The sequence below is a fragment of the Jaculus jaculus genome, chromosome 18, assembly GCF_020740685.1.
Source record: "Jaculus jaculus isolate mJacJac1 chromosome 18, mJacJac1.mat.Y.cur, whole genome shotgun sequence".
NCBI lineage: Eukaryota > Metazoa > Chordata > Mammalia > Rodentia > Dipodidae > Jaculus > Jaculus jaculus.
In genome coordinates, this window is record NC_059119.1 from 34,032,168 (window position 1) to 34,044,499 (window position 12,332).

Consider the following 12,332-nt stretch of genomic DNA (forward strand, 5'->3'; position numbering starts at 1 on the left):
CCCACCAGAACTAGATGGTAAGAACCTTTTGTAAAGACACCACACAATTTGGGTGTAAGACACTGAAAATAACCTAGAAGCTTCCTTCCTGCTGGCTAGATGCCACAGTTCTGGACAGTGCTCTGTAGCTGTTGGGAGAAAAAAAGTCATCAATTGTCTTGAGCAACAATAAACTCCGTAGAGACCTACAACCCAGGCAAGATGTGCCTACTGGTGAGGCATGGTATGAATGTTATGGGGGTAACCAATTGGTCTTTGGATTCAAGAGGGAACTCATGCCTGCTACTAAATACCTAGCCAAAAGCCTATGACTGGACTGGAGAGATGGCTCAGCAGTTAAGGCACTTACTTGCCTGCAAAGTCTAACAACCTGAGTTCAATTTCCCAGGACCCATGTAAAACCAGAGGCAGAAAGTGGTGCATGCACTTGGAGATTGTTTACACTGGCTAGAGGCCCTGGCATGCCCATATTCATTCATTCACTTATTCATTCATTCTCTCTCTCTCTCCCTCTTCCCCCTCTGTCTACTTGCAAATATATATATATGTTTATTTTTATTTATTTGAGAGCAACAGAGAGAGAAAGAGGCAGAGAGAGAGAGAATGGGCAAGCCAGGGCCTCTAGCCACTGCAAATGAACTCCAGATGTATGTGCCCCCTTGTGCATCTGGTTAATGTGGGTCCTGGAGAATTAAGCTCCAACCAGGGTCCTTAGGCTTCACAGGCAAGCACGTAACTGTTAAGCCATCTTTCCAGCCCTTCTATATATTTTTTTATTTGAGAGAGAGAACTGGAGTGCCAGAACCTCAGCCACTACAATCAAACTCCAGATGCTTGCACCACCAAGTGGGCATGTGTGACCTTATGCTTGCCTCACCTTTGTGTGTTTGGCTTATGTGGGATTTCGAGAGTTGAATGTGGGTCCTTAGGCTTCACAGGCATGTGCCTTCACTGCTAAGCCCCTCTCTCCAGCAAAATAATTTTTTTTTTTTTTTTGAGGTAGGGTACACCACCAAACCTAGCTAGATTTTTTTTTTTTTTTTTTTTTGAGGTAGGGACATGCTCTAACCCAGACTGACCTGGTCTCAGGGTGGCTTCAAACTCATGGCAATCCTCCTACCTCTGCTTCCCAATGGATTGGATTAAAGGTATGCACCACCACATCCCACTTCAATTTTTTTTTTTAAAGCCTATGACTGAGTAGGTCAAAGACCCTTAAAGGTAAGCTATTATTATTGTTTGGCTAAACGGATATATTATACCCATCAAACTGCTATCAAAAATTCATGGATTTTTTTTGGGGGGGGCGGGCTAGAGAGATGGCTTAGTGGTTAAGTGCTTGCCTGTGAAGCCTAAGGACCCCGATTCAAGGCTCAATTCCCCAGGACCCACGTAAGACAGATGTACAAGGTGGCACTCGCATCTGGAGTTCGTTTGCAGTGGCTGGAGGCCCTGGCACACTCATTCTCCCTCTCTGCCTCTTTCTCTCTCTGTTGTTCTCAAATAAATAAATATAAATGAAAAAAATTTTAAGTATTGAAAAATTTATGGATTTTTAATTTTTAAAAATTTATTTGAGAGAGAGAGAGACAGAGAGAGACAGAGACAGAAAGAATGAAGAGGTGTGCCAGAGCTTCTTGATAAACAAAGACAAGATGCATGTGACAATTTGTGCATCTAACTTTACATGGATACAGGGGCTGCAGGCTTTGCAAGAAAGTGACTTTAACTACTGAGCAATCTACCCAGTCCCAAAATATTTATGTTTGCGCCCACATTATTACTGCAATTCTCACTTTTGGCCAGAAAAGCTTTTCTGCAGATGAGGATGACTATTGGGGTGATTCAAAATTTGTCAGAGTGCCGAGAATAAGTGAGTGTTGAGTACTCAACGCTAGAACCACACCTCTGTAACCACCTCCACGTCTCAAGGAACACTGCTGAGGAGGGGCAGAAAGAACGTAAGAGCAGAGGAGGGGAGAGTGCTGTGGAACGCTCTCTTATGGACATGTGTGGTGGTTACTTTCAGGAACTCTCAGTGGCTCCTGTCACGGGTACAAGCCCTGTACATTCCTGAGGCCATCAACACTCCTTCACAGCTGGTGGAGAAGGGAAACACACACACATAAAGATAAAAGAGGGATTAAATTAGAAAGAAGGGGGGTGCAGTGAGTGGTAGCTGGGGAGACAGCTAAAGAGGGTAATGGGAGGGGGGCTGGAGGATGACTTAGTGGTTAAGGTGCTTGCCTACAAAGCCAAAGGACTCAGGTTTGATTCCCTAGGACCCATGTAAGCCATATGCACAAGGAAGTGCATGCATCTGGAGTTCGTTCCCAGCAACTAGAGGCCCTGGTGCACCCATTCACTTTCTCTCTCTCCCTTTCTCTGTCAAATAAATAAATATAAATATAAATAAAAAAGAAGGTAATGGGAGGAGAATTATGACTAATTCTTTGTGTGAAAACTGTCAATAAAGATGCTTTCAAGTCATAAAATTACCATTAACCTGTACATTGTCATCAGGTGAACAAATATTCAGGTCAGAATAAAACTTATTAGTTCACTTATTAACGAAATGAAACTCAGTCACACAGATGTTCACTGAATGTTTCTGTGTACCCAAGTTGATGAAGCTATCAAGGACGTAAGAGTATAAAAGATCTATTTGCTGTCCCCAAGGAGGTTGTGCCCTAATAAAGAAAACAATGACTGTCTCTTAAAAATGATTAGTAAATAAGTAATAACAACAGTGTTATGAAACAAATAAGGATAAGTAAAAAGGACGATTCCAAAACCTGAGAAAGATACATAAGGCATACCCGAAAGGTTAGAAAAGTGTTACAGAAGAAGTAGGATTTATTCACACAAAAGTCAATGTAAGGAAGAGACTTCCAACTTGGCATCTAATTTTCATAGCATAAACTTAAAAATCAGCAAAGAATATGGTTTAATGGGTACTAACATTTTTTAAAGTACCAAAACTTTAAAGTTAACTTTATAAATGAGTGTATCCAATGGTATTTGGGATGTAGCTTAGCATAAACACACTCACGAACCAAAGCTCTAAATTTGTTCCAAAGCATTACTAAAAAATTTCATTGAAATTTAAGTAGTGAGTTGATTCCATCCTCATCTATTCAAAAATGGTAAGGTCAAACTGTTCTCTATAATGCCCCCTTTTGTTGACATCTGGTTTCTATTTCCATTGTATTTTTGCTCAGAATTTACCACTAGCATAATTTGTTTTATGTTAGGCTGTCAATACAGATCATTCTTATACTTTTCTCAATAAAATGCTTATGTAAGTTTAAATGTGGGGGCTGGGCAGATGGGTTAGTGGTTAAGGTGCTTGCCTGCAATGTGTAACAATCAGACTTTAATCCCCAGTACCCCCATAAAGTCAATGCACAAAGTAACACAAGCATCTGGAGTTCATCTGCAGTGGCTGATGGCCCTGGAGTGCCCATTCTCTCTGTCTCTCCTCTCTTATGTTCTCTCTCTCTCTCTCTGTGCTTATAAAATAAATAAGTAAAATAAAATACAAAACACGTTAAACTCGAAGAGCTGTGGAGGTGGCTCAGGAAGTAAGTGCACATGCTGTACCAGTGTGAGGAGGACCTGAGTCCAAGCCCCAGAAACTACGTAAAAAGCTGGAGGGAGGGCTGGAGAGATGGCTTAGCAGTTAAGCGCTTGCCTGTGAAGCCTAAGGACCCTGGTTCAAGGCTCAATTCCCCAGGACCCACGTTAGCCAGATGCACAAGGGGGCGCACGCATCTGGAGTTCGTTTGCAGAGGCTGGAAACCCTGGCACGCTCATTCTCTCTCTCTCTGTGTCTCTCCCTCTCTCTCTCTGTCACTCTCAAATAAATAAATAGAAATGAACAAAAAATATTTAAAAAAAATAAATAAAAATGAACAAGAAATATTTTTTAAAAAAAAGCTGGAGGGAGGAAGGAGAGGAAAGAACGCTGGAGCTCAATGGTCAGCCAGTCTAGTCAAAGACAGCAAGCTCAATGACAGTGTCTCACGGGACTGAGGCAGAGCTATGACAGAAGAGGACACATGGCATGTTCCTGTGGGCTCCAGGTGTGTGTACAGGAACACACACACACTCACTACGCAGACTATTTCAAAGCTCATTTATTAGGTACCTATACATATATGTGATAAAAAAGACACTGATGCAAAACTAGCTAGAGAAGAGAAAGGCAGTAAGTATGATCAAAGTATCCTATGTATGAAAATGTCATAACAAAGCATGTGTTATTAATGTAGAAGTACTAAAATTTTTTAAAAAGGTATTATAAAATTATTATAAACATATATATTTTAATTTATTCAGAAAACTAAAACAAAGTTCATACTGCAGATAAAATCTTTTGTGTTTTAACATTATTTTAATTCATGTTCCTAGCTATGTGTTTATTTTCTTGTTTCTGTCCAACACTCCTAGTATTGGTGTTAGAAACATCTGTGGCTACAGGCACAATGCTGTTGATGAGGGTGCTGGGTGATGAACTTATCTTGTGCTTATGCAGCAAGCACTCTGATTCAATGAGCCATCTCTTTAGTCAAGTTGGCTCTGGGTTCAGAGAGAGATGTTTTTCTCAAAAACATAAAGGGAAAAAAGCAATTGAGGAAAACACGAATGTTGACTTCTGGCCTCTCCAAACATGCACATACATGTGGCCCCACATGCATGTGAGTGTGTACACATGCCCATGTATATTCCCCCCCCCACACACACACTAGGGTGGCAAGAAGCCACCCTAAAGAGGGTACATACATACTGACTCCAATTATCAGTGAGGAAGGCAGGTAAAACTACACAAATATAAAAACAAATATAAAACATATATAATGGGACTGGGAGATGGCTCAGTGGGTAAAGGGCTTGCTGTGCAAGTCTAAGGGCCTGAGTTCAGGTCCTCAGAGCCTGTGGACATGCTAGGTGGTGGGAGGTGGAGACTAGGAATCCCTGGGTAACAGAATCAGTGAACACTGGGTGCGGTAGTTTCAAAGTGACAGTGTGAATGTATGGCCCCAAAGGCTGAAGTGTTTCATTAAAATTAAGCTTGTAGCCGGGCGTGGTGGCGCACACCTTTAATCCCAGCACTTGGGAGGCAGAGGTAGGAGGATTGCTATGAGTTCAAGGCCACCCTGAGAGTCCATAGTGAATTCCAGGTCAGCCTGGGCCAGAGTGAGACCCTACCTCGAAAAACCAAAATAAATAAATAAATAAATAAATAAATAAATAAATAAATAAAATAAAATAAAATAAAATAAAGCTTGTAGCAATGTGGAGCTGACAACACTAAGCACATGCCATTCACTTTCAGTGGTATCCCATGCATATGTATATATACACACACATGAACAAAATGTTTTAAACATTTTATTTATCTAATTTATTTATCTGAGACAAAGAGAGGGATAGAGAGAGTGAGAATGGCACCAGGGTCTCCAGCCACTGTAAACAAACTCCAGACACATGTGCCCCTTGTGCATCTGGCTTACGTGGGACCACTAAGCCATCTCTCCAGCCCATGAACAAAATTTTAAAAGCAGTTCCACAAATATTGTACACTGCAGAACACCACAAGGCTGCACTCCTGATAGTCTCAACAGAAAAAGGAGGGACTACCAAATGGGTGTTTTCCTGAAACATTTGTTTCCTTAATGAATTTTCCTGTTTTTGTTTTGTTTGTTGAGTCAGGTTCTCACTCTAGCCCAGGTTGACCTGAAAGTCAATCTGTAGCCTGGCTGGCCTTTACCTCATGGGGACCCTACTACCTTAGCCTCCCTAGTGCTGGAATTATAGGCTTGCACACCACGCCTGGCTCAAAGGTCAGGATAGCTGCAGAAAAGCAGATGAATTAGATCAGAGTCAGTTTTTCAGGGAACTGGTGTGAACTGCCTTTTACTGGGCTCTAACATTGCTAAGTTGCTTGGGGAAAAAATGTAGTCAAATGTCACTGGAGAGATTACTTTCAAGTAAATGCTAAATAAGCATAGGGACGCTCTAGGCTGCAGGGCGCGGCTGGTCAGCAAAGTGGTTGGGCTGAGGCACTGGTATTTAAGAGATTATGGCATCTAAAACCAACAATGTTAAAAAACAGAACTCCTGTAATAACATTGAGGATCATTCCATTGATCTTCCTAGAAAGACGATCTCTAATTTCACTACTAAGAACATGAAGGAGGTTAAGAAATCTCCAAAACAGTTGGCTGCTTATGTAAGTAGTTGGAAAAGTCATGAAAAGCCCAGATAAAGTAAGCAAGGTGATCTGTCACAGAAAGAAAGGTCATCACCCATTTCTAAATCCCTGTTACAGAAACAAACAGTCCCCTAAAAGTGGGGACTGAGACATGGCAAATAAAGAAAATGAATTGGCTTGTGCAGGCCACCTGCCTGAAAAATTACACTATGACAGTTGGGACATTTTTGGTCAACTCTAGTGATTCTGGTTCTTCACACCAGAAAGTCCATCATCAAAATACACAGCTTTTTTTCCTGAGGTTTCTCAGGACCATGAAACAATGGCCCAAGTTTTATTCAGCAGGAATTTGAGATTAAATGTAGCTTTAACTTTCTGGAGAAAGATAAGTATAACTGAACTTGTTGCCTATTTGGTGAGGATAGAAGATCTTGGAGCTGAGGTAGATTGGCTTCCTGTGCTAACTAACAGTTTACAGGAAGAAAAGCAATATATCTCACTTGGCTGCTGTGTAGACTTGTTGCCTCTAGCAAAGTCATTACTAAAAAGCAAGTTTGAAGAATATGTAATAGTTGGTTTAAACTGGCTTTTAACAGTAATATAAAGGTGGTTGTCAGAACTATCATCCAAAATGGAAATTATAAATGATGGAAATATTAAAAATTTGAAGCAACAATTAAGTGGATTATGGGAACAGGAAAACCATCTACTTTGGTTCCAGGATATACTGGTAATACAGCTAAGGATCTAGATGCTTATTTATTATAGTTGCATTGAGAAATTTCATCTACTACAGAGCTTTTGGTTACTGAAAACATCACCAGATTAAATGATTTCCAAAAGTAAGTCTCTTCTAAGAACTGTGGACTATGGGAGAAATCAAATCTTTTTTTTTTTCTTTTAAAAGCCACATGATGAAATGACTAATGAAACCCTAACAATCTACCTTACACTGAAGTGGAAAGAGCCAAAAACAGCAGCTTCGGCGTCACCGAGCTGACCGTGCACAGGAGGCTGTTCGCTGTTGCTGCACCAGTTTCTACGGTTTCTACGGCTGCGTGCAGCGTGGCGTGAGAACTGCCGGGTCTTCACGCGGCCCTACGTGAGACCACGATTTACACTACGCGAGAAAATAAGACGGGACTTACTACAACTACAAAAACCAATCATTAATTTTACTGTGTTTTATGAAATAAAAAAAGACACTTCAATGTCTGCAGCTACTTCTGTTGAAAAGACTTTGAAAGTTTAAAGCATCATAGTAAATAATCAGTATAAAATTGTTTTAGCCCACACTGATAGTGTGCATACAAAATGTCTTAAGTATTAATGAACCAATGTATTATTACACAAGTATCTCTTTTTTTAAAAAATTAGAAGACCCAATGCTTCTGGCATAATAAAATCATGGAATTACATCAAGGGTTTAGCATTCATAAAGGATCTTGTATTAAAATATATCCCACACCAGTTTTTAAACTTGAGAATTGAGCTGCAGAGATGGCTTAGTGGCTAAGCGCTTGCCTGTGAAGCATAAGGACCCTGGTTCAAGGCTCAATTACCCAGGACCCACACTAGCCAGATGCACAAGGGGGCGCACGCGTCTGGAGTTCATTTGCAGTGGCTGGAGGCCCTGGCATGCCCATTCTGTCTCTCTCTTTCTCTGCCTCTTTCTCTCTCTGTCTATAGCTCTCAAATAAATAAATTAAATAAATTAAAATAAACTTGAGAATATTTTTAGTGGCTTTTTTTGCCAGAATCTTCATATTATATTTGTATGTTTATTTTTATCCTTATATAAAGATAAAAGGTTATGTGTCTGGCGTGGTGGCACACGCCTGTAATCCCAGCATTTGGGAGGCAGAGGTAGGAGGATCACAGTAAGTTCAAGGCCACCCTGAGACTCCATAGTGAATTCCAGGTCAGCCTAGGCTAGAGTGAGACCCTACCTAGAACCCCCCCGCCCAAAAAAAGATAAAAGGTTATTATGTATTTGTATGAATGTTTGACTGGAACTGTCCATGGATTTGGATAATTTATATTCACTTTTTATTATATATAGAGTTCTAATATTTTTCATTTCTGTAACGTTTAAACTTCTTTCATGTGAGTAAATTTACTAATTAGGTGTAAAAAATAAAATAAAATAAATAAGCATATCATAATCTTATAATCCCCTAAAATTCAAAGGTAAGTGAGTTTTAACACTCATCACTTAGGAAAAGGTGGTTATAATTGAGAAACTGTCCTAGGAATTTATAGATGTAATCATTGAGACTCAGCTACTCCCACAATGGCTAAAAGCAAATATAAAAACCATTCAAAAAGTAATGATAAGTACAAGATACCAATCACAAACCCATCTCTGTGACACCTACATAAGACATTATTCAAGTTGGTGTCACAACTGTGACAAGCTTTCCAATGTTTTCATTGTTATTTACCAACTTGATCACTGGCTTGCATACCTGTTACCTCATCCCAAGCTAACAGAAAGGCTCACCTCTAAAACACTAGCACCCCCTTCTGACTTTTCTGTGGTACTGCATGCACAAATGACCAAAGAGAAAAATCTCCTTGTAGGCATAAATGAGTATCTTCAGGTAATAGTTTCTAAATTATTTTGTATTTTCAAATATTTAAATAAATCTAAATTCAGCCCAATAAAGAATATGAAAAATGGGCTAGAGAGATTGCTTAGAGGTTAAGGTATTTGTCTGCTACGCCAAAGGACCCAGGCTTGATTCCCCAGGACCCACGTAAGCCAGATATACAAGGTGGCACATGTGTCTGGAGTTTGTTTGCAGTGGCTAAAGGCCCTGGTGTGCCCATTTTATGTAACTATTGGCCTCTTTCTCTGTCTCTCTAAAAGAAATAAAAATATGAAAGATGGGCTGGTGAGAGGTTCAACAATTAAAGGTGATTGCTTACAAAGCCTGCTGGTCCAGGGTCAATTCCCCAGTACCTATATAAAGGCAGATGCACAAAATGGCACGTGTGACAGGAGTTCATTTGCAGCAGCAAAAGGCTCTGGATCAACCATTCTTATACTTCTCTCTCATAAATAAAAAATACTTTTAAAATAAATGAAAGAACAGGTGGTCTTTAAAATTATGCTATAAAGCCGGGCATGGTGGCACACGCCTTTAATCCCAGCACTCAGGAGGCAGAGGTAGGAGGATCACCATGAGTTCAAGGCCACCCTGAGATGACAGAGTTAATTTCAGGTCATCCTGGACCAAAGTGAGAACCTACCTCGAAAAACCAAAAAAGAAAATTATGCTATCAGATGCTTGTTTGCAAACCCTGATGGCCTGGGTTTGATTCCCCAGTACCTATGTCAAGCCAGGCAAACAAAAATGAGCACGCATCTAAAGTTAGTCTGCAGTAGCAGGAGGCCCTAGTGTGCCCATACTCATTCTCTCTCTGTGTCTGCCCCAATCTCTCTCTCATATAAGTAAAAATATTTTAAAATATATGATGCTGGGCTGGAGAGATGGCTTAGCGGTTAAGCACTTGCCTGTGAAGCCTAAGGACCCCGGTTCGAGGCTCGATTCCTCAGGACCCACGTTAGCCAGATGCACAAGGGGGTGCATGCATCTGGAGTTTGTTTGCAGTGGCTGGAGGCCCTGGCGTGCTCATTCTCTCTATCTCTGCCTCTTTCTCTCTGTCTGTCGCTCTAAAATAAATAAAATAACAACAAAAAATTTTAAAAAATATATATGATGCTATCTATCGGAGCTGGACATGGTGGCACACACCTTTAATCCCAGCACTTGGGAGGCAGAGGTAGGAGGATAGCTATGAGTTGAGGCCAGCCTGGGACTACACAGTGAGTTCCATCCAGGTCAGCCTAGGCTAGAGTGAGACCCTAAAAAAACAAAACAAAACAAAAAAAAACCAACCAAACAAACAAACAAAATGCTATCAGAGATGGAGAAATAGTTCAGTTGATAAAGGACCTGAGCCTGGATCCCCAGTGCCTGTAAAAGCTAGGTGTGGAGGTGTGCACCTACATCTGCAATCCCAGCGCTCAAGAGGGGGAGGCAGGTCGATTCCAGGCACTGGCAGGATAGCTGGTCTAGCAGAATCAGGGAGCTCCAGGTTCAGTGAGAGATCCTGACTCATGTAAAAAAAAAAACCCCAAAAAACAAACTATGTCCTTACTGATCTATTGTCTTGTTGCTTAAGGGGAAAAACAACCTGTTTTGCATGCTTATCTTTTGTTTGTTTGCTTATCTTTCCCAGGGTCTCACTCTATAGTCAGGATGACCTGGAACTTGCTCTGTCATCTCAGCTGGCCTCTAACTCACAGCAATCCTCCTACCTCTGCCTTCCAAGTGCTGAGATTAAGAGTGTGTGCCACCTTGCTCACATGCTTAACTTCAAAAGGAGCAGAATAAACCCAGATAGCATCACTGAAAGATGAAAATTTGTCTAGAAGCTGGGCATGGTGATACACAGTTGTAATCCCAGCACTTGGAGGTAGAGGTGGAGGTGGAGGCAGTAAGATCGGAATTCACTGCTATCCTTGGCTGCATAGTAAACTTAAGACTAGCCTGATATACAGAATACCCTGTCTAAAACAACAGAAAAAAACAAAATAAGACAGATATAGTGAGTGAGTTCAGGGCCAGCCTGGGCTACAAGAGTGAGTTCCAGGTTAGCATGGGCTACAGTGAGACCCTACCTCAAAAAATCAAGCTGGAGAGCTAGCTCAATGGATGAAGTCCTTGAGAAGGGAGAGACACGAGGGATTCTGGGGAAAACGGACAGCTACACTAGCTGAACTGGCAAGCTGTAACACAAGAGACCCAGACTTGGTAAATAAAGTGGAGAGCTATTGAGCAAAGCACCCCAAGTCTATCTTTGGCCTCCATGCACCCACACAAGTGAGCATACACATGCATATACAACACACACACACACACACACACACACACACACGCCTGGGATTGAGTATTCCTACCTGAAATCGTATGTTCTAAGAATTATTAAAGTAGTAACTCTATTTTCAAATTGGATAGGAAGACACATTGTCTACTGATGTGTAGTTTGAAACAAGATTTATCTTAAACATTCAGTCCACAGTTAGCTAAAGTTATTAACAAAATAAAAAAACTCAAGGACACTGGGGCTAGAGAGATGGCTAAGTGGTTAAGGAACTTGCCTGAGAAGCCTAAGGACCATGTTCAACTCCCCAGATTCCATGTAAGCCAGATGCACAAGGTGGCGCATGTGCAAGACTGCACATGTGCAAATGGTGGCACACGTGTCTGGAGTTTGATTACAGTGGCTGGAGGCCCTGGAGTGACAATTCTCTCCCTCTCTTTTGTCTCTCTCTCTCATTAAAAAAAAAGGCCAGTTTGTTGGGCTTGCCTCAAAAAAAAAAAAAAAAAAAAAAAAAAACAAGGCTATTTTCCACATAGTCCAAACATATGGCCAACAAGTTTACCATCATAAATGACAATTTACTATGTGTTAGAATTACAGCTTCTGAATCAAATCTCTGTTTTGTAACTATCCTTTGTATAACATGGAGTTGACTACAACACTGGGTTAAGCAAGAGACCCTGCCTCAAAGAATAAGGTGAATAGCAATTTAGCCACCCAACATCACCCTATTCCTTTCACATGCCTGCACACAAAAAACATGGCAAAAATAAAAATCAAAATCAGGGGGTTGTAGAGATGGTTTAGCAGTTAAGGCACTTGCCTGTCAAGCCTAAAGACCCAGGTTTGATTCCCCAGTGCCACATAAGCCAGATGCACAAGGTGGTGCATGCATCTGGAGTTAGTCTGTAGTGGCTAAAAGCCTTAGCACACACATTCTCTCTTTGTCTGCTTCTTCCTCTCCATCCCTCTCTCAAATAAATAAATATTTTTTTTTTTTTAATCAGGGATGGGGAAGGAACAGATGGACGAATGCATACAGCTCAGGGAATGTTTTCCTATAGTGCAGTAACAGATAATATGGCACTATGCCTGGGGAAAGCCCACACAGCTGCCTAGTGCAAACATGATTGTACTGTAACTCTGGAAAGAAAGGCAGGGAAGAGGCAACTCTCCCTGCTCTGGAACAATGACCCCCCTCCCCCAAGGCAGAATCTGTTCT

General features: G+C 41.1%; 1 protein-coding gene and 1 pseudogene across 6 annotated transcripts in view; one reads left to right on the plus strand and one right to left on the minus strand.

Annotated features, from left to right (window-relative positions):
- The window catches only part of Erc1 (ELKS/RAB6-interacting/CAST family member 1), a 346,919-nt gene that overhangs the window by 175,131 nt on the left and 159,456 nt on the right, over positions 1-12,332 (minus strand). The gene's annotated exons all lie outside the window — the stretch shown is intronic.
- Positions 6,086-6,994, plus strand: LOC101610577 (annotated as a pseudogene).